This window comes from Nicotiana sylvestris, chromosome 2 (assembly GCF_000393655.2).
Source record: "Nicotiana sylvestris chromosome 2, ASM39365v2, whole genome shotgun sequence".
NCBI lineage: Eukaryota > Viridiplantae > Streptophyta > Magnoliopsida > Solanales > Solanaceae > Nicotiana > Nicotiana sylvestris.
Window position 1 is genome coordinate 16,020,635 of NC_091058.1, and position 23,849 is coordinate 16,044,483.

The 23,849-nt window shown below is 35.8% G+C and overlaps 1 non-coding gene across 1 annotated transcript; it reads right to left on the bottom strand.

Annotated features, from left to right (window-relative positions):
- Window positions 1-12,497: 12,497 nt before the first annotated feature.
- On the bottom strand, window positions 12,498-12,596 carry LOC138886679 (U6 spliceosomal RNA). The gene has a single exon (XR_011405724.1). It is a non-coding gene; the product is annotated as a U6 spliceosomal RNA (small nuclear RNA).
- Between the last annotated feature and the right edge of the window lie 11,253 nt (window positions 12,597-23,849).

Sequence of the window (23,849 nt, forward strand, 5' to 3'; positions counted from 1 at the left end):
GGATTCAGACTACCCTGTTCTTCAATTAGAATGATATAATGTTTATCGGTCTACCTAATATTAGAGATACTTACTACAATTGTACATAAAAATAAAAATTACAAACTAAGCTGAAAATATAAACAATAAACATAAAAAGAAATTAGTCTATTTTACAAAATTCAAAATTATTATACAAAATATACTACACAGGCGTAAATACAAATCCTACATAGACAATATACAATGTGAACCACTTTTTGCTTCCACCTTAAACTTATGAAATGTACCCCTAACAAGGCATCAAGTCTGTCGCTATGCTTCTTTGGTGGGGCTACAATGATAACCAGGCCAAGTAATAAATTTTTCACTCGACACTTCTCGGCCTTTGGATGAGGAATGTAATTTTTGCTTTTTGGCACAATAAATTCAAGAATATATGCACTTTCATCCTCACTCTTTGACTTCCCCATAGGGTCAGGTGGCTCGATTACTATCTTACTATTTAAACACAATGTGGAAAAATGATTGGAATAAGGTTTAATGCGCCATAACTCATGAATTTTACTACTATTTACATCCCCATTTATACAAACACTCAATTCTTCTAAAGTAATGTTATCTACTCCCTCACATGACTCTAGAGCACTCTTCTTAACATGGAAATCCTCAAGAAAAATATGATATAATGATTGGTATTCTTGTTTTAGCTCCTCTATTTGGTCTAGAAGATTTTTTTCAGCTTCATACAACTCATCATTAAATTGTTGGGCGTTACACGCATCAACCTTTGCCCTCAAATTTGAATCCAAGTTATGCACAACCAAGCCAAAATTATCACTTTTTTGTGCAAGCTCATCTCTCTCCTTAGACCAATCTTTCATCACCGTTGTTAGTAAACAACGTCGTTTCACAGAATCTACTAATCGAGAATATCCGTCTTAATATCAACCCTTACTCCCATATTCAAATTCAGATGTCCAAGAGGTGAGGTCATGACTAGCCAAAAAATACGGGCCATAAAAATCTTTGATTAACCAAGTGTCTTCATCATTAACCTTACCTCTGTATATTTCATCCTCAGATGTCATCCTGAGAGAACTAGAAACATACTAAGAGAAAAATCAAATAGTTATAAAAATAACATATTTACAAAAAGAAAAGAAAATAAACTTGTAAAGATAATAATAAAAGTCTAACCCAGAAGAATAGTTAATGTCTAATTCCCGGCAACGGCGCCAAAAACTTGTTGCGACCAAAACACTCACGCAAGTGTACGCGATCGACAAGTAATATAGTAGTAAGTAAAGTATCGTTCCCACGAGGAATTGTGATCAACTTATCGACTGATGTAGACTCAAACAATTATCAATTTATGCTATATTATTACAAAATATTTAAAGAACCAATTTACAACTTACTTAATAATTGCACAATAATTTAACACAAAATTACTACACCAATTTCACAATATGTTTATAACAATTTGGATAAATATATTCCCGGGTCATGGACTTGCTAGAAATTATGCTACTATTTTAGCTTAAAATGGATTTATTGAATTATCCGGGTTATTGATTATAGGGTTAATAATATTCATAAGAATCTTTCGAGTTCTTATGCATCTATTCAAGTTAAACTAATACCTATATGTCTATGGTATTAATATTAGCAAGAATGCATTTACAACTCCTATTTTTCAACCAAACAAGGCAATTAAGTATATGTCTATCTTAATTGCGAATTCTTCACCCGATGCCCGAGATTCAAAACTTGTTCTATTTGATTCTATATGCAACCAAGAATTTCCTTTTTCAAGTTTAACTCAAGATTCGTAAATAGTAATTTACTGTTAGCTACGCAGTAAAATAATTAGAAGCAGAATCAAATAAACAACCCATAACAATAAATTCAATATCTTCAATCTAAGCTTCAAATAACATAATTATCTAACATCCATGACCCAAGAATACTAGAGTTTTTAGCTACTCATAATCATACAAAAATCAACAATAAAAGTTTTAAACATAATATAAACAAACAAATAGAAGAAAGTTTAGAAGAACTCTTTGAATCCTTGCTCCAAGATGTTGTTCTTCTTCTCCTTTCTTCGCTCCAAGATGAAGCTCCTCCTTCTTCTATGGCTTTTTCTCCCTCAAGGATGAATAGTATTTTTGCACTTACTCCCCTCAAAATCTGATCTCCTATCTCAATAATGGAGCTTTACTTTATGTAAGTTGAGTGGATCCTCTCAGATTTCCCATTTTGCCCCCAAATAATTGATTTCTCGGACAGGACTAGTGCGGGAGCGCATGACCAGCGCACATCCCGCGCATATCGAGTTTCTTTCTGTCCAAATCACTGAACTAGCGCGGGAGCGCATGACCAGCGCATGACCCGCGCTAGTGGGGTTTTCTCTTGTTGAGATGTTGCTGCTCAACTTTTCGTCATTTGACTCCATTTTTCACTTGATTACCATCATAAATCCTCATTTGTTTATTGAACTCCTGTGAGACATTAAAGTCATGATTAGAGCCAATTTTTGCATTATTTGAACATTTACAATAGTAAACCATCCTTAAGTTGAGCTAAAGCATAGGCTATATTAAACAATTTAGCCTATTATCATCCACCAACTATGGAGTACCTAGTCCCGTATGAGGCTGATACATAGAAAGCAGTAAGACTGAAAGTAAAAAAGGCAAGAGATTTTCTACGTGGAAAAATCTCATACAAGGGGATCAAAAAACCACGACCTACTCTTGTAGGCTTTTAACTCAACTAACTTGTAATCTACCTATTACAAGCCACTTTGCAATACTACCGATTACAAAGACTTCAAACTAACTTGTGATGCAACCACCACAAGCCACTCTCTAACTCTCCTAGTTACAGAGTATTTAACTTATGACTATTCCTAGTCACAACATAAACTCTAAAGTTTACGAATTTGATTTATTCCTAAAACAACGCTTCTAAGAAAGCAAACTAGGAATTATAATATAGAGCAATTAACAAGATTACAACTCAACTATGGATATAAATAAGACTCGTTTAGAAACTGATCCTTAGTGGAGTTGTCTTCTTGTTCTTGACTTACCAGTGACTCCAATGACAGATGAATGCTTTTTCTTCTTGAGAAAATATCACTGAATACACAAATCCTGGTGTGTCTTGCACCAGGTGGTTTTATCATAAAAGATATCACAATAGGTAGTGATGTCAACTCGTGGTGTATTTTTTCCCAGAGAGAAGTGACTGTTGCACTGTCTGCACAACCACTACTGGGCAGTTGCGTTCCAACTGAATAGTGGACTTTGTACTTCTGTTAGAACACACCAACGGACCAGGTCCTCGTTGTATTCCGCTTCTGTAACAGTTACCAGATGGTCACTTTCTTCTTTCATATTCCAATTGTGTACTTGACCTGTACTTCTGTCAGAGAAACTACAAGGAGCAGGTCCCTATTGTGTTCCTCTTTATATTGATTGCATACAGTCACTGACTTCTTTGTCCCGGAGAACCCTAAGAGACCGGGGCACCAGGTCCCTGTGATGTTCCTCTCTGTGATCGTTTAGTTCCTTCCTGTTGCTGACTTGTTCATATGAGATGTATAACTTGTGCGACAAGGTTCTCTATCTGATTCTTCATAACAAGTTTGTTAGATCATCAAAACATAAGAAGTATAAGGCTAAGACATTCAAAACCCATCAGCTTATAAGACTCTGACTGAGTAAGGCCGAGGGCCTATATTGTAAGGATACTTTTTGGTCGGGCTATATGCCGTAACAATGATACACTAATTATGATAATGAGGCCGAGGGACTGCGATTGTATGACACGAGGTGGCTTGATATTGATATGAGGCCAAGAGCCTATTTATGATGCCACGAGATGGCTTGATATTGCGCTTGGGCTGTAAGGGGCCCCTCCAAGAGTTTGCACACCCCCAGTGAGCGCGGGTACCCATTCTGACATGTGATATAGCCCGAGGGGCTAGTATTGTTCTGTGATATTGCCAGAGGGGCTGATTTGATGTTATTGTGCCTGAGGGGCAGTTCTTATGTGTTTACCATTCCTAGTTGTTTTTCCTATCTATTGTTGACTGCTTAAAAAGGTGTTTTATGAGATTTCATTATTAAATTATGTTACTGATTTTGTTATGCATGTGATAGCTAAATGTTGTGTTTAACGTGATTTTATATTGTTCGGTCTTCATTTATTCTTATTACTCACTAAGTTGGAAGTACTCTCTTTACTCCCTACACCTCTATGTGCAGATTCAGGCGCTACAGGTCCTGCTATAGAGGGTTGACAGTTCAAGCAGATCTTCAGAGGTTTACTAGGTAGCTGCTTGGCAATTTGCAGCCCAGTGCAACCTCCCTCTATCTTATTTCTTTTCTGATTCAGTTATTTAGTAGTGGAGTAGACTTTCAGACTGGTAGTATTGTTTTAGATGCTCATGAATGGTGACACCCCGATGTCGGGTTGTGTTGGCTTTTATTTCTGCAAATTATACTGTTAAACTTATTTTGGAATTTTATTTCCGATTAAAGACTTTGTAGTTATTATTTTAATTGCTTAAAGTGAATTGGAAGTGAGTCGGCTGACCTTGTCTTCACGAAAGGCGTCATCACGACCGGGTTGGGTTTAGGGTCGTGACAATACTACACCCTACACTTTATGTGCAGATCCAGGTGAGTTAGAGCGTGGCGATCATTGATTTCAGGCCGGCTATCTATGGAGATCACAAGGTAGTTGCTAGCATCCGCACGATCTTACTCCTTTTGTCATTTCTTCTTTGGACAACTAAATAGTTTATACATCTTAGTATATAGTTTTAGACGCTCATGACTTAGTGACACCCTGATGTTTGGGACTCGTTTTCGGTATTTTTTTTATATTATATTTAGAGTTGATTTAGTTTATGAAAATTTTAAATATTGAAATTGTTTATTAATTTCTTCTAATCGATTTAGTAGTAATATTTTAGGAAGTAGGCTTGCCTTGTAACACGATATGCGCCATCACGTTCATGGTTAGATTTTGGGTCGTGACAAGTTGGTATCAGAGCCTAGATTACATAGGTCTCACGAGTCATGAGCAGGTTTAGTAGAGTCTTGTGTATCGGTACGAATACGTCTGTACTTATCTTCGAGAGGTTGCAGAACCTTTAGGAAAACTTCACCTTCTTGAATTCTTATCGTGCGATATTGATTCAGCTTGAAGTGCAACTCTTTGAATTCCTTCCACGCAATCGTATGCACATATGAGCGCTCGACATTAGTTGTGCAACGACAGCTTGTGATTCCCTGGATGAGGTGTGAGAGGTGATTTTTGTGTGTTGATGTTGGGAAAGTCTAGAGGACTTGAGGCCGGGTTTTAACTGTAGATTGAGCACTGAGGTGTTGATTGTGTGAGCACGTGCTTGTGGACCTATATGTCCGATAGTGTCTCTATTAGTGAAAATGGTAGCTGGATGGATATGTGGTGAGTATGATGTGACCGCGAGATGAGTTCATATGATTTGAATGTGACGAGAAGGTATTGCTGAAGGTTTTACCTATTTGAGACTCTAGGTATGTTTTTAGACTCGTTCGAGGACGAACGTTTGTTCAAGAGGGGGAGGATGTAACGACCAGGTTAGTCATTCTGAGAGTAATAGCCCCGTTTCCCCCATTTCTATTTCTTTATGTATTGTTCAGCTGTGTTGAGTTGTATCGAGTTGGTAGGTTTGGGTTTGGAGTAGTTTTGGAGTGAAATGATCACTTAGTCTCTTAGTTAGAAAGATAAATTAGAAAAGTCAACCGGAAGTTGACTTATGAGTAATTGAATTCGGATTTGGATTTTTTTGATTTGATTAGCTTCATTGGGTGATTTTAGACTTACAAGTGTGTCCGGAGTGTAATTTGGAGGTTAGTGGTAGAATTAGGCTTGAATTGGCGAAAGTTGGAAGTTTAGAAATTTGTAGGCTTGAATTCGAGGTTGATTTGGTGTTTTGGTGTTGTTTTGGGTGTTTTGGAGGTTTGACTAAGTTCGGGTAGTGATATATGACTTGTTAAAATTATTGGTTGAGGTTCCAAGGACCTCGGGTGAGTTTCGGATAGGTTTGGGTTGTGTTGCGCTCGTTTTTCTTATGTTTCGACGTCGTTTCTTCAAGCATAAATGGTGTCATATTGAACAAATGAGCTTCGATTTTGTTTTTGATTGTAGCATTAGATCCGTATCGTAATTACGGACCAGTAGTAAAAAGAATCGTCAAATTTGAACATCGTATGAGGATTTTATGGTCGTTTTACTAAGAATTAGGTTGCTAGCTTTTTTCAAATTAATTACGGAATTGCCACTAGCAGTGTATTTAAAAATCTATATTATTTGCAAGTGTTAAAACCTACATACCTCATTCATTATAAGGTCAAATTGAGTGATTCAAAAACCTAACTTGACTAGAATTTCACAAGGAATCCATTGGAGGTATAAAATACGAGTTTTAGAATTGGTTAGCATGAGAAACGAGGCAGAATAACTGGCAAAAAAATATATAAAACTAGGGTTTGTTCATTCGGTCATATTTTGAGTTGGGGAGCTCGGATTTGGGCTATTTTGAAGGGGATTTTCACCATATGGATTGGGATAAGTGTTCTCTACTCGGTTTTGTTTATATTTCATGAATCTATCATCATTTTTGGGATTTGATTGATGATTTCAAAGTGAAATTGAGGGAGTTAGGGTTTGAGTTTTGGAGAATTTTAAGTGAGGATTTGAGGGACCAAATGGAGTCCGATTTTGATAAAATTTATATGACCATTTTTGACTGATTCCGAGATGTGGGACCAGGGGCCGGATTTTGGCCGATTTCGCATTTTTGGATAAATAATTTTTATTGTGGAATTCGATTCTTTAGCAGATGGTGATGGTATTAATCTAATTATGGTTAGATTTGAAGCTTTTGGAGACCGAGTCCAGAGACGAAGGCATCCTGAAATAGGATTTTATGCCGTTGAGGTAAGTAATAGTTTTAACTCTGGCTTTGAGGGTATAAACCCGGAGAATTTGATATCATGCGATTGTTTGGAGGTGATACCCATGCTAGATCATGGGCGTGTAACTGTATACCTTGAGAAATTGAGACTTGGTCTGTCCCGTGAGGCTGCGAGGCCTAATAGCTATTATCTGTGGTTATGTATTTACTTGTCGTTGAACTTGTTTGCCTTAATGTTAGAGATCATGCGTAGGATTTATTCATGCTCACATTATTTGTACTCATTCACATAAATTATTGTACATGTTTAACTCAGTCCCTATTATTTGCTAATATGTTGTGATACTTGATGTGGACTGTGTTCCCTTATTTGTTGATGATGGTGAGGCTAATGAGGTACATGATTGAGTGATACCAATGGCATGATTGTGAGGATATTAATACCATAACGCGTGAGTTGTCCGCGTAGCACGTGAGTTGACCGTGCGGATCCAGGTATTGATATGATGGCCTGGTTGTGAGGATATTAATAGCATAGCGCATGAGTTGTCCGTGTAGCACGTGAGTTGACTGTGCGGGTCCAGGTATTTATGCCATAGCGTGGGAGTTGTCCGCATATCACGTGAGTTGACCGTGCGGATCCAGGTATTGATATGATGGTACGTGAGTTGTCCATGCTTAGCGCTTGGGCTTTGGGAGCCCCTCCAGAGTCTGTACACACCCCCAGTAAGCGCAGAGTGTTGAGTGTATTGAGTGTTGAGTGTTGAGTGTGAGTGTTGAGTGATGGAGTGACATTGTAGTGAAGTTGCATTTACTTTTGTTATTGCTGCATTTATTTGTTAAATTTCTTTGTGGCATTTACTGAGTTATGAAATTTACCTATTTATTCCTGTTATTTTTAAATTGTAAAAATAAATAATTGGACTGTTTTGCTTAGCCTGTCACTACTGCTAAGTTCCTTAGTTATTTCTGTTACTACTGAGGTGGTTGTACTCATACTACACCCTACACTTTATGTGCAGATCCAGGTGAGTTAGAGTGTGGCGATCGTTAATTTCAGACCGGCTATCTATGGAGATCGCAAGGTAGCTGCTAGCGTCCGCAAGACCTTGTTACTACTTTTGTCATTTCTTCTTTGGACAATTAAAAAGTTTATATATATCTTAGTTTATAGTTTTAGACGCTCATGACTTAGTGACACCCTGATGTTTGGGACTCATTTCCGTATTTTTTCTATATTATATTTAGAGTTGATTTAGTTTATAAAATTTTTAAATATTGAGACACCCCATGGAAGAGTTACTGCTGAGACACCCCATGTCTCGAAGCAACTTTCTTAAAGATCCTCCTCCTACTCCCGCCTCAGTATTCTCTGAAACTGAGCAAGTCCATATTGATGGCCTCTGTGCAAAATATAACATTTCCGCTCACATTGTGATGGTTCCAGCGGGAAGGGACTTCGTGGAAGTCCATAGACTGGGGTACTGCGCTTTTTATGAGTACCCCTTTGTGATTGGTCATTCCTTCCTCCTTCTCCTGTTAGCGGTAGAATTCTGTCGATTTTATCAGGTTTACCTGGCGCAACTTTCACCGTACACGCTCAAAATACTCCTGTTGTTGACAAAATACGCTGAGTTGGTAGGGTGCGAAGTAACCGTTCACCACCTCCTACACTTGTTTTCACCCATCTTTCATAGGGCCACTATGGTGCATCTGAGGCACCATGGGACAAAAGGGTAGGTGGCCGGAACTGATGATTGGGCGAGTCTCAAATTCTGGCAAAAGTACTTTTTCGTTAAAACTGAACACATCGTGTCTAACCCCGCTAGATTCCCGAAGTGGTGGAACAAGAATCGTAAGTGTCGCCACTTGTTTATTCTTTCTTTTCTTCTTCATTCACCTTAGTGTTTATTTGTGTCTCTCTTTGCAGCTATAGGGCGCCCACCCCATCCTATTGCAGGTATAAGGGATTGGGTAGCCCGTCTGCTACCACATGCAACGGAGACTCTAGACTGGCCCGCTTTCGTAAAACACTTTGGGTCAAAAGTTTTATCTGGTAAGTGTCTTCCTCTGTATCACTCTCCGGCTGTATACCATTGTCTATTGATATGACTCTTTATGATGATAGGTCGCAGAGCTTCTAGGCATAGGGTCCCAGTCCCTGTATTTCGTCAGGTTGTCGCCTCCACAGGAATGCAATTCACTTTGGACGAGTCTGCCCGAGAGGGTCGTGCTTAGTCGGTACAGGCGAGGGACCCCTTTAGGGATATGGTTGTGAGGGGGAGATCCCTTCTTTACCAGTCCATCACCTCGTGGATGAGTCCTCTAATAGGGATGAATCTTTGTTAAGAAAAAGGAGAAAGATAGAGCTCGGGAAGAGCATGGTTTTGATACCGGTGGCAGTAGGACGGGTGCATCAGAGATGGTACTGGTACCCACGTTTATGGCCGAAGCCATCTTGGCGGGGAGGTCTCCCCAAACTGAAGGGTTTTATCAAGGAGGGGGTCTGCGTGCTCCGCCGAGGGTGGCGCATCATCTACTGTCGGCGGGGGTTTACGCGCCGAGGGCGACGACTCGGGCTTTGATGTCGACCCAGGGGATGTTCGCGAGTTTTTGGAGCGTCACACTCACGTAGAGGTCAGAATGGAGGGTTCTTATCGACATATAGTCGTTCCTGGGGACTACGACTTACTGTCGGACTGTGATCAAGTGGAATCCATTTTTGCCCTTTGTGTGCTGCCCCTGAGAGCGAGACACTTAAAGTGATGAGTGATGCGGAGTTGTCTCGGAGCATTTCTGGCATGGCTCTACGGGTAAATGTCTTTCTTTTTATTTCATCGTCGGATCTGCATTACTATTTTTGGCCCATTGTCTCTAACTTTACTTCTCGTGCTAGACCCTTATCATGGAGATCGAGCGTGAGCGTCGGGAAAGGAGGTGACGAATTTGTCTGCCATTTCCTCGAATGTTGCTATCGAGTGTGCTGGTAGTTGAGAGTACCATGTCAAGGCTCCCCCTGTTAAAGTTTTGCCGAACTTTTTCAATAGCACCGATGGTACCTGCTCTTTTGAGAGATCGTTGCCTTTTACGGCTGTAACGTAGTGGATGATGTGGTTTCCTGGATCGGTAGTACCATCATATATCTTTAAGTAGGGCGTCATTTTGAAGGTATTTGGAATGGTGTAGGGGGCCGCTTCTTCACTGTATGGTTTCTCGATGAATCGACCAACATCGCGTTTTGGCAGCAACTTTGGAGCACCTGATATTTTGTCAACCCTCTCTTGGTATTCCTTCATTTGGTCACGGAGTACCTTATTCTCATTTTCCATCTCCTTCATTTTCTTTAAAACGACTGCAAGCGTATCATTGCATGCGTCATTAGCAACATAAGTGTTACCTATGCGTAAGGCGTCTTGCTCACCGTCGTTTATCGTGACATATGCGTGTGCCACGTTCCTATCATCCCTTTGGGCGGGTTTATCAAGTATGGTGTTCAGAGCACTTGTTAGCCATTCCTCCAGTAGTCTTCTTACTACCGGTGGTGCCTCTCCTGTTGCAAAAGTAGAGGCTTCCCTCTTGCGCGAAGCAGTCACGCTTTCGTGCGGGGGAGGTGAAGTGTCTCCCTCGGGTGTTGTATTTGGTGTTTCATTTTCGTTATCCTCTCTGCTATCTTCGTTGATGGTGTCTAGGAGGTTGATTGTGACGCCTACTTTGGCTTTTTGCCTTGCATCTCCTTTCCCTGCTATTGTTGGTTTGTACCAAGCTCGGAAGAAGTGATTATCCCTCTCAGAAGTCTAGATGAAACTATAATCTTAGCTAAAGAAATCCCCACAGATGGTGCCAAATTTTTTGACCCAAAAGATAGTGAAACCTTTTTGATTAAATCAATTAAAGAAGATGAAGAGGTAAATCTCAGCTAAGTATAGTAAACTCTAAAATGAAAGATGTAAGGGATGAATAAGGTGGATAGTATTTCTTGGTCTCATGAAACCAAATGATTAAGCGAAAAAAATATGACAACCTTGAATGTAGAAAGATATTACAATGGGTGTTCTTAGCCAAAAGTTCGTGTCCTTTACAAAAGTTTTTTACTCACTAAAAGACATATCATAGAGAATATTCGAAAGTATATTCCTATTGTCTCCTGTTGGGCATGACTACTGCAAAAGTCATGCGTCCTTTAACCGCTGTCGATCGTCGCCGTCTTCAACGGCCACAGGACGTCGTGTCGTGAAGATCTCGTCTCTTGTCGTATTCGTCAGTAGTTGTGGTCGTCCAAATTTGGACCTATACAAAACGAATGGAGTACTTTTTTTGTCCAGCTAAAACAATAAAAAGTAGGTCATGTATATTAGAACGGTTAGGTAACTAAGAATGTCTAACTAACAAAGATTATGGTGAATGGATCGAATATTTTTATTTTTAATAAGAGATTTCGAATTTGAGCTTTGACAACCAAAAAAGTTCTAAGAAACGTTCTCAAATTTGAATTATTAGTCGGGCTTAAAAGGGGTCTCAGACGTCAAGTGAGAAACCAAATAGGAGTAAAAAATTTGCCTAATATATGCAAGAAGTAATTGGAGTTTGTTCTACTTTTTTCTTTTGATGGGGATAGGAATCAAAACAATGTTTCTCTGTACGTAGTTCAAAATTTACGTATAATAACCTTAAATTCTAGTGGTACTCTCTCAGTGACTCAGCCCTGTTTCAACTTTAACTTTTAGTTTGTTTGCCCCCAACTGTTATTGTTCCAATTTGTTATTATTGGAGTACTATTTTACCCAGCGCCGGACATAAATTTGATTGTAACTTGAAATAAGATATCAAGTGTTTGGACAAACATTTTATTTGAAGAAAATTGAAGTTCTTGACTGGAAGAAGAAATTTCACCCAAAAATTGTCCTGAACCAGTTTTTAGGAACTTGAAATTTTTTAAATTTGTTTTTCCCCGAAACATGATTATATTTCATAAATAAACAATATTTTCAAAAAAAAATTGAAAAAATAAGACAAAATCTATGGCAGAACGAAAGCTTAATCTCCGGGGGACATTATCAATTAATTCAGTGATCTTTCTCACACTTCAATTTAATAATTAACAATCTGTTGTACCAAGTTCAATATAATATCATTTTATTAAACTTACTTATGGGAGAATCAACGCAGATCAATTAAAATACAGCGAAGGCCGTATTTAATTAACTCATACAAGCTAGTCAATGCTTTCTCATGCCAGGCCAAAATTGTCTGAAACCTACTATCGGATTGTATTTTTTTTATTTTTTTTTATTTTTAAGCTGCACAACCGTGATCACTGCCTTCAAAACAAAAAAAGAAAAGAAAAAAGATTGTACCAATGAGGAACAGTTAGAAGACATGCTAATGTTAGAACAACATATAGAAAATTGGTATGGCTGTAAAAATACTTACTAATTGCTACGTTTTCTATTTTGGAAGTGTTATCCAATATTTTGCTAATCAATATACTCCCAGAGTATCAAAAGAAATAGCTTAGTACAGTAACAGCCCAGTCCGCTAGACCATTTTTTCACAAGATCAGCTTGTCATTCTTGCGCACGGGTCATGCTAATCTTCTTTGTGTCGTTCCAATTTTATCTGATGTCCCCGAAGGAATATTGAGTATATAAGTTAACAAGCCTTAGACTCTAATGACGCGTTTTAAACCCGTGAGGGCCTGACCCCGAGCGAACGATATTACTAGCGGGCTACGTTGTTTTAAATACATAGTCAAAACTCAAATAATCACAATACAAGATCGGGAGAAATTTAAAAATAGCCAGATTTACAAGTGGTCATTCAAAAATAACCACAGTTTCAAAAGTCATCGAAATTTAGCCACTTTTCATGTAAAGATAAATCTGAACGAAAACACTGTTCAAAATCCGGAAAATACTCCAGTATATTATACCGGAGTTACAACAAAGTATACTGGAACTCCAGCATATTATACTGGAGTTTGGAATTCCAGTATACTTTGCTGGAACTCCAGTATAATATACTGAAGTTCCAGCAAAGTATACTGGAATTCCAGTATATTATATTGGAGCCAGCAAAGTATACCGGTCTAGTATAATATGCTGGAAGTTCATGTACAGGTGCACCGAACTCCAGTATATTATGCTGGACCAGTCTCTGTTGCAGCAAAATAGTGGCTATTTAGTTTGGTCTTTCGTGATCTTGTCAAATGTGTGCACATTGACGAAGCCAGGAATTTTGCGAAGGGTGTTCAAGGTTTAATATACACATAAAAAATAATTTTTGGCATATATACGTAATATAAGTTTCTACATTCATAGTATATTTTTTTAATAAAGGGTGTTCAGTTGGCCACTCTTCAATGTATATGGTTACACCACTGCGTGTACATAACATACTTCTAAACGCGTGAAGTGCAATTGACATTTGGATTTATAATCTATTTATTTTATCTTTGCTAGGAGACATCAAAATAATTGAATAGGGCATTGTGCCATTGTCCGCCGATATTTTGCACCAGATAGGAAAGAAGAAAGTCCTGTTACAGAGTAAAATTGTAGTATAAACAGGGTGCAGTTGCAGATAACTAGTTTTGGATCGCGCAAAATGAATAAAGTCTTGTTTAATACAATATCCCATTTTCCAGCCCCGCGATGTCTACTCTCTCAACAGGCGGAAGAGTTAAATCCAACTCAATTTGCACCTATATTTATTAAGCCGTCCAAGTAGAGAAATGTCAGCCAAACTATTACCTACCGAAATGGGGTCATGAGTAATGAATTATCATTGCACTAACTACTCATTTGTAACAGTATAATGAGTATTTATTCTACTAGTTCTAATATCTAGGTATATTATTAAAGTTTTCCTTAGCAATTTCAGTGTAATTTTTGTATACGGGTAGAACCGGGCTTATGGTACGCCCCAGTCTCCGATAAGGTAAGCCAAGCTCGAGACATGATGACATAGGACCGAAATTGAGGCAAGGGCCTCATCGAGTCAGAGTCCGAAAGCATGACGCCCACCCTCGGGAATATCAGAGACATGGTCCGGGATCGGTCTTAACCCCGCACGACCTCGAAGAACATGTTCGGGCAACCAAGCACGACCAACAGAAGGTCGTAGTATTCGCCGACTGACCGGATATCACGGCAGGGATCCCGGCACGTATCGATGAAGAACCAACAATCAGTTAATCAAAGATTTTTTTACTTTTTATAGAGTTGTATCTAGAGTAGGACTTCCCTACTATATAAAGGTGGTCCGATAATTCAATATACGCATTGTAACATGCATTCCAAAGCAATATATTATTTTTTTTTCTGTTATTAGCTCTCTTTCTTGTCCATCAGTGCTGGCTATTGCAAGCCGGGATCGAGGGTGAATATTTCACTATGGCTAGAACCATCTTCCTCGTGTGGTTTAAATTCACTTTATCTTCGTTTGTTCAATCTAACTTAATTTATCGATTTGCATCAAATTAATTCGTGTATCTTTAAAATCACTTACAAATTTAATTGTTATTCGATTTTAAGGGTAAACAATTTTGCTAGACTCCTTCACCGACAGCGTATAATAGGATTAACAACCCAAAACATCATTATCATTCCACCAAATAATTGCGTCTTCCCAAGGACAAATATGCTGCACCACATAATATACTCTCTTTTCTTTTCGTTCTTTTTTTCGGCTAGAATCAAAACAAAATAAAGAGACCAAAATTTACGTGGCCTTTCTGCATGGCGTTACATCAACGTACGCAAGCACTGAAATTAATCAATATAAGTTTTCCTAGCTCCTTTGATATCAACATATTACCTCTATGTGAAAACTATAATCGTATTTTAAATAGACATTTTCTAGATCAGTACTGTTAGGATTTAATCTTGTTAGACATTAGAATGAAAGATATAAGAAGTTTATGTTTTAATTTTTCACTGGAACATTATCCATCGGTCCCAATTTGATTATCCAATGTCTTAAGAAGTTTAGTTGAAATTTTATTTTAACTAAATAAGTGTGTCCGATCCAAACTATACAGTTGATTCCTTTGATAATAAAACACTAAAAACAATATTAACAGTCTCTTATGATGAAAAAACAAAACAAAAAAAAATCTTTGGAAAAAAAAGGTTAGTGTGAGACAAAGGGAATATATTTCTTTATCAATACACACACAGAGTGAAGGATTGCATATAGATGTTCACAGCACGCAACGAAAGACAATAACAATCCTAGGTAGATCTTTTCATGTTTAAAATTTATTTACATGCCAATAGATCGGATCTAAGACGTACCTGGTGAAGAAAGTCTCGTTTCAAATTCTTCGATAGTGCGAAGACTCTATGCGTATCCACACTGAGACTGATCCTTGCTATCAACTCTTTGATCAACGAAACCCGCGAACAAATTGAACGAAGAATATTGTATTGAAATTTTTCTCAAAAATCTCAACTCAATGTTAGAAAACAAGAAACACTTTTCTTGTAATTGTATTTTCTTTCTTGGCTTTGTATTGTACTCTCACTTTCACAAAGTGTTTTTCTTCTCAAGAATCAACACAGGCAAATTTTTCTCCATCACCCTTTATATAGCATCACCTAAAATCTTTCCCATTGGTTGAGGTAATGATTTACATAGGGTAAAAGTTTATTCCAAAAATAAACTTTATGGAACAATTAAGTTAAAAATTTGCAGTCCCATTCTAAATAGGTTGTTGCCAGTCAACGTCCTTCATGGACTATGTACGTGACTTAGCCAATTATAGAATTGAATTTCTTTTCCATAATTTTCAATGGAAAATTCAAATCCTTTCCATATATGCACAGTGGTCGAGTCCTTCAAGGAGTTTGAATTGAATTCCTGCCTAGGAATTCCTTTATGGAATTTCATGTTTAATCAAAATTGGATCAAGTGTTCTTTATTAATATTTTCTATGTACACCTTATATATATATATATATATATATATATATATATATGTATGTATATATATATATATATATATATATATATATATATATATATATATATATGTATATATATATATGTATATATATATATATGTATATATATATATATATATATATATATATATGTATATATATATATGTATGTATGTATGTATGTATGTATGTATATGTATGTATATATATATTTCAGCCAAGAGATATAATTTAATTTTCTATTCCAAATAGAAAATTTCAATTGGTTCACAATATTAATTATAACCTCTGTGCTAGCAAAGAATATAATAATATTTTATTTGGACTAATAACTTTATTTTTTTGACTAATTAAATTCTTTAATTTAATTATCAAATAATAAAGTAACTAATCCTTTAGCAAAGATCAGAACACTCGTTAGTGTGCGACCTCATAGGTTCAATACTAAGCCGGTAGTAAATTGATCATAATCGATTTGCCAATCAAGTAGCAATACTCCTTAACGACCGGATAGCATGAAGTACACAATTTACTCTCGAGAACCCGCAGAAGAATAATGTAGTATTTCCTTTTGTCCTTATAGCTCTGGATCGCCCTAGGATATGATTTAATTATCAAATCCTAATAGGCAACCAACTATGTATTTACGTCAAATATAATCGACCATTAAATGACCTAAGAAACTCTTTTCTTCTATCATTCAATTGTCTTGGCCAAGGTCTTAATTTGGTCGTTTATAATTCATGACTACATGGAGCTTAAACTCATTACCAAGAGTTGGCAGATTCCATCTTGACCAATCATTAATTCTACAAGTATTTAATCGTACCCAATATCCTTTCAACTATTGTCCTTGGGCCATAGGTGTCTGGTATCAAAGCACAATAAATAACTTGTCAATTACTATGATGATCTCAGGTCAAAGGAAATTTTTACATCACATTATTCAAGAGAATATCCTATTGACAGTTTATGGTAATTCTAACCATTAGGAATTATCCAATGAATCGGTTCAATGATCATATCTCTATATTCATCATCTATCTATGTGATTTAGTTAATGAGATCAACTAATCTTTATCCAATAAAGACGATCACATAAATATTGATCTAACCAGATTACTAATGTCCAAATTAATCTTCCTATGATCAAGAACAAATTTAGATTAAATTATAAGAAACTTCACTCTCATTATCATGATCTCCATCACAATGTCAAGTCTAAAAATTTAATCAAGGATCTTATCAAGTTAATCAAACAATTAAATAAAAATATGATAAAAGAATATCAAATGCCATATATATTTTTATATCAAATAACGTTCACAAAAAAAAGTTCAAATCATCAAATATGATAGTGGATCTAGGGCATATCGATTATATCCCTAACAATCTCCCACTTGCACTAGAGCCAATAGCTCTTGTACTTCATTCCCAATTTCTACTTGTTCTTGCCAAACTCATTTACGCCAAGAGCTTTAGTGAATGGGTTTGCAATTATTTCCTTTCCATCAACCTTTTGAATCCCAACGTCTCCACGTTTAATGATTTCTCTTATCAAGTGATACCTTCGCACAACGTATTTGGACTTTTGGTGTGATCTTGGTTCTGTGCTTGAGCAATGACTCCAGTGTTGTCACACAACAATGGAACTGCACCTTCTATTGAAGGAACCACACCAAGTTTAGTTAAGAACTTTTTCATTCATACAACTTCCTTAGCAGCTTCACTAGCTGCTATATATTCTGCTTCAGTAACTAAATCAGCTACTGTAGCTTGTTTGGAATTTTTCCAACTCATTGCACTACCATTTAAGGTGAATACATAAACAGAAATAGATTTGCTATCATCTCTATCTGAAGAGAAACTTGCATCAGTATAACCTTCAAGTTTCAACTCAGAATCTCCATAGATGAGGAATTAGTCTTTAGTCCTTCTTAAGTACTTAAGAATGGTCTTCACCACCTTCCAATGTTCCTTACAAGGATTTGCCTGATATTGGTTAGTCACTCCAAGTGCATAATCCACATCAGGACGTGTACATGTCATGGTATACATGATAGCTTCCACTGCACTAACGTATGGGATCCTACTCATGCGTTCTCTCTCTTCAGGTGTTTTAGGACAATCCTCCCTATTGCGATTAATTCCAGTGCCTATCGGTAGATAGCCTCTTTTGGAATTATCCATGTTATACCTCTTTAAGATGGTATCAATGTACAAAGACTGGAAAAGTCCAAGAAGCTTCCTAGATCTATCTCTATAGATCTTTATTCCTAATATATAAGGTGTTTCTCCCAAGTCTTTCATGGAGAACTGTTCAGATAGCCAAATCTTGGTACTTTGCAATGCTAGTATGCCATTCCCTATGAGAAATATATCATCAACATACAACACTAAGAATATAATTGTGCTTCCACTAACCCTTTTATACACATAAAGTTCTTCTTCTCATCTAACAAAATTGAACTTTTCAATTGTCTTGTTAAAGCGAATATTCTAACTTCGAGAAGCTTGCTTTAGTCCATAAATGGATTTTTGTAGCTTGCAAATTTTATTATGATCAGACGAAGATGTGAAACCTTCAGGATGTGTCATGTACACATCCTCTTCTAGCTCACCATTAAGGAAAGTTGTTTTCACATCCATTTGACATATTTCATAATCATAGTATGTTGTTATAGCAAGCAAAAACTGAATTGATTTGAGCATTGCCACGGGGAGAGAAAGTCTCGTCATAGTTGACTCCTTCTTTATGACGATATCCCTTGGCAACAAGACAGGCTTTGTAGGTCTCCACCTTTCCGTATGCTCCAATCTTTTTCTTAAAAATTCATTTACAACCCATAGGTTTTATATCCTTTGAAGGTTCAACTAAAGTCTATACTTTATTTTCCTTCATGGATTCCATTTCGGATTTCGTGGCCTTTTACCACTTCTCATAATCAGAACTTTGTATAGCTTCTTCATAGGTTTTAGGGTCATCATCATTATGATCAACCTTATTTGATACATCAACATAATTAGCATTCACATTAGGTAAGACATAAACATCATGTTGGAGATAGCCATTCTTATATAAATTATCATCATAATTAATAGAGCAAATACCATTACCTATAATAATGCGAAAACCACATTTGTCTAACATAGAAGCTGAAATTATGTTTGAAGCAAATTTAGGAACGTAATAACAATCCTCCAACATAAGTACTTTGCACGTAGGTATTATTAAAGAAATTGATCCTACAGCTACGGCTGCAACTTTTGTAACATTTCCAACTTGTAGATTAACTTCTCCTTTCTTTAGCCTCCTACCTATCTTGAACCCTTGTAACATATTGCAGATGTTATAACCCATTGCTAGTATCTAATACCCACAGTGAAGAATTAGTAGTAGCTAGAGATACATTGAAAACATTTTTCATTAATGTCTCACCTTGTTTCTTGTCATTTAGAGTTGCAAAATACTCCTTGCAGTTTCTCTTCCAATGCCCTTTCTTCTTAAAGTGAAAACATTCAGCATCATATACTAACTGCAAGATCAAATCTTCAGAAAGCTCTTTACCAAGCTTGTACCCTAACTTCTCATGTTTTTCGGTAAGAACAATCACATGATTGACAAGGGGAGAGTTTTCAATGTCCAACTATGTATCAGTCATCTTCTTAAGAAATTCAATGATTGCAGTTGGATCCATATTCTGATGTTTCCTCTGGAGTTCAGAACTCATAGAAGCGAGAATTATGTGTTTAATAGCAAGGCATTCTTCCAAGGGTTTCTAATAAACCTTGGTACCTTGAACATCATTCTCTGGTGGGATTATCTTTGCATGCTTATCGATCACATTAATGAGCTTTTCATGCATGAGAACAATTCTCAAATTTCTATATCAGTCATCAAAGTTTGGTCCTACCAACTTGTTGGTCTCAAGTATTTCACGTAGTGATATAACAAACATATTGAGAAATATAAAATATAGAAAATAAAAGGCAATAATATAAGAATATATTTGCATATATCATAAAGACATGGACTTTTTCCACTAATTATTTAAACTATTTACCCTCACTATAGTTTACGAAATCTTTAATTCTGTTAGTGTAGTAAAGGAATCCTTTAACAATATGTATGAGCTCCTTGGAAGTCAAGTCGTTTCTCACATATATTTTAAAGATAGGTACTCTTACCAATTGTATCCCCATACAATTTCTTTAAATAGCTCTATGTCAAATAGTCCCCTGGTAGTCAGGTCGATCATATTGGCTTAGTTGAGTTCAACCATCATGATAGCAAAGAACTTATTAAATTTTATACTCCCCGGGTAGTCCAAGCGTCTAGTAAAAAATTGAATAATTCTTTCAATCTATACATCTAATGTAATAAAACATATTCTCGAACTATAAGTCTCCTGGTAGTCAGACCGCTCCTTATAAACAAGAAATAAGTAAAATTATTTACTTTGATGGATAGCTATATAATAAAATATCTTATATTTTATTATTTAAGAACTCAAATTTTAGTAAGAGGGAATTGTTACTAAAACAGTTTTTAATAACATGAAGATCAAATCTTTTATAGCATGTGAATTTAGTTCAAATTGTCTACATGCTTAGTCCTAAATTGATTTACATCACATGTGATAAATAATTCAAAATTATGTAACGGAACAAGCATGTGATATAAAAACGAAATTCAACATCTTTTAACTTGTTTATCTTATATATCACATAAAAATAATTCATGCCAGAAAACTATCATTAATTAACATCTCATGAACTAATAACAATTAAAAATAACAATAGAATCATGTAACCTATTATAGATTCCCGTCGTATTTCAAAATCAAGTTATGAACTATCTCAGATAGTTATAGGAATACATATTTTATCCACAATAAAATAATATCAACATTAAAACGATTTGACTATTGCACAAGACACATGTATTATGGTTTGAACTCTTCAAATATAATATTAAAATATTTCGTAAATAAATTTTAGACACAATAAACCACGGCTCTGATACCATTGAAGGATTGCGTATAGATGTTCATAACGCGCAGCGGAAGACAATAACAATCCTAGGCAGATCTTTTCGCGTTTAAAATTTATTTACATGTCAATATATCGGATCTAAGACGTACCTGGTGAAGAAAGTCTCATTTCAAATTCTTCGATAGTGCGAAGACTCTATGCGTATCCACACCGAGATTGATCCTTGCTATCAACTCTTTGATCAACGAAACCCGCGAACAAATTGAACGAAGAATATTGTGCTGAAATATTTCTCAAAAATCTCAACTCAATGTTAGAAGAACAAGAAACACTTTTCTTGTAATTGTATTTTCTTTCTTGGCTTTGTATTGTACTCTCACTTTCACAAAGTGTTTTTCTTCTCAAGAATCAATATGGCAAATATTTCTCCATCACCCTTTATATAGCATCACCTAAAACCTTTCCCATTGGTTGAGGTAATGATTTACTTAGGGTAAAAGTTTATTCCAAAAATAAACTTTATGGAACAATTAAGTTAAAAAATTGGAGTCCCATTCTAAATGGGTTGCTGCTAGTCAACGTCCTTCATGGACTATGTACGTGACTTAGCCAATTCTAGAATTGGATTTCTTTTCCATAATTTTTAATGGAAAATTCCAATCCTTTCCATATATGCACAGTGGTTGAGTCCTTCAAGGAGTTTGAATTGAATTCCTGCGTAGGAATCCCTTTATGGAATTTCATGTCCAATCAAAATTGGATCAAGTGTTCTTTATTAATATTTTATATGTACACCTTATATAAATAAATATATATATATATATATATATATATATATATATATATATATATATATATATATATATATATATATATATATATATATATATAGCCAAGAGATATAATTTAATTTTCTATTCCAAATAGAAAATTTCAATTGGTTCACAATATTAATTATAGCCTCTATGATAGCAAAGAATATAATAATATTTCATTTGGACTAATAACTTTATTTTTTTGACTAATTAAGTTCTTTAATTTAATTATCAAATAATAAGTAACTAATCCTTTAGCAAAGATCAGAACACTCGTTAGTGTGCGACCCCATAGGTTCAATACTAAGCCGGTAGTAAATTGATCATAATCGATTTACTAATCAAGTAGCAACACTTCTTAATGATTGGATAGCATGAAGTACACAATTTAATCTCAAGAACCCGCAGAAGAATAATGTAGTATTTCCTTCAGCCCTTATAGCTCTGGATCACTCTAGGATATGGTTTAACTGACAAATCCTAATAGACGACCAACTATGTGTTCATGTCAAATATAATCGACCATTGAATGACCAAAGAAACTCTTTTCTTTTATCATTCAATTGCCTTGGCCAATGTTTTAATTTGGTCGTTTATAATTCATGACAACATGGAGCTTAAACTCATTACCAAGAGTTGACAGATTCCATCTTGACCAATCATTAATTCTACAAGTATTTAATCGTACCCAATATCCTTTCAACTATCGCTCTAGAGCCATAGGTGTCTGGTATCAAAGCACAATAAATAACTTGTCAATTACTATGACGATCTCAGGTCAAAGGAAATTTTTACATCACATTCTTCAAGAGAATATCTTATTGATAGTTTATGGTAATTCTAACCATTAGGAATAATCCAATGAGTTGGTTCAATGATCATATCTCTATATGCATCATCTATCTATGTGATTTAGTTAATGAGATCAATTAATCTTTATCCAATAAAGACGATCACATAAATATTAATCTAACCGGATTACTAATGTCCAAATTAATAATCCTATGATTAAGAACAAATTTAGATTAAATTATAAGAAACTTCACTCTCATTATCATGATCTTCATCACAATGTCAAGTCTCAAAATTTAATCAAGGACCTTATCAAGTTAATCAAACAATTAAAAATAACTATGATAAAAGAATATCAAATGCCATATATATTTTTATATCAAATAACGTTCACAAAAAAAGGTTCAAATCATCAAATATGATATTGGATCTAGGGCATATTTACTATATTCCTAACACAGAGAAGGACAACTATCAGTATTAGCTGACCGGTGACGAGGATCATATAGTTTGAGAGCTGGATCGAGGTTTGAAGTGTGATTATGGCGGAATATGTAACCAAGCTAATGATTGAGCTGATGCATGTCAATATTAAGGTTCTTTCTAACTGCTTCATACACGATCTGTAGGTGGAGTGACTCTTAGTGATCGAGGTTGGAGTGCAGGGCTATATATGTTTATTTTTTTTGAAAATTTATAAAGTGGACAGGTTGTAAGCAAGCAAGCTTAGATGGGATTGGGGCACATAGTAAGTGGCCAGATAGAGGGGGAAAAAATTACTAAAAGAAATATTTAATTTGAGCAAGAATAGGAAAAGAAAAAGTTTAATTATACATGAGGAAAAGTAAAACAAGTTGAGTCTGATGGTAAAAAATGAGCAAGATAATAAGTTACATAATGCGAGATAATATCGTGGCAAAGGTAGGCCGAAGGGCGGGTTAGAGATTGATGATTTACAGCACGTGATGAAGTCCTCTCGGATAGGTTTGCTTTATTATTAACTGCAGACGCGGAGCTATTATTAACTGCAGATGCGGAGCTAACTTACGGAATCTATTAGTTTTAATTCAAATTTTATATTTGTTTTAAAAAAATTATTAAGTGTGCATAAATTATTAATTTAAAATATAAATAATTTAATTAAAATGATTAGAATTCCGAACTCATAAATTTATAAACTTAATTGTGTCCGCCTCGTGTGACGAAAAAGAACTATTTTTTGCTCTTTAACTAAGTGAGCCTTTCGTACTCAAACCAGTTGCATGCTTAACGACTTGCTATAAGTATAAATAGGTGGTTTATCAAGTACGGGAGCGGCTCCGCTCCATTAGTGCTTGCTCCAGTA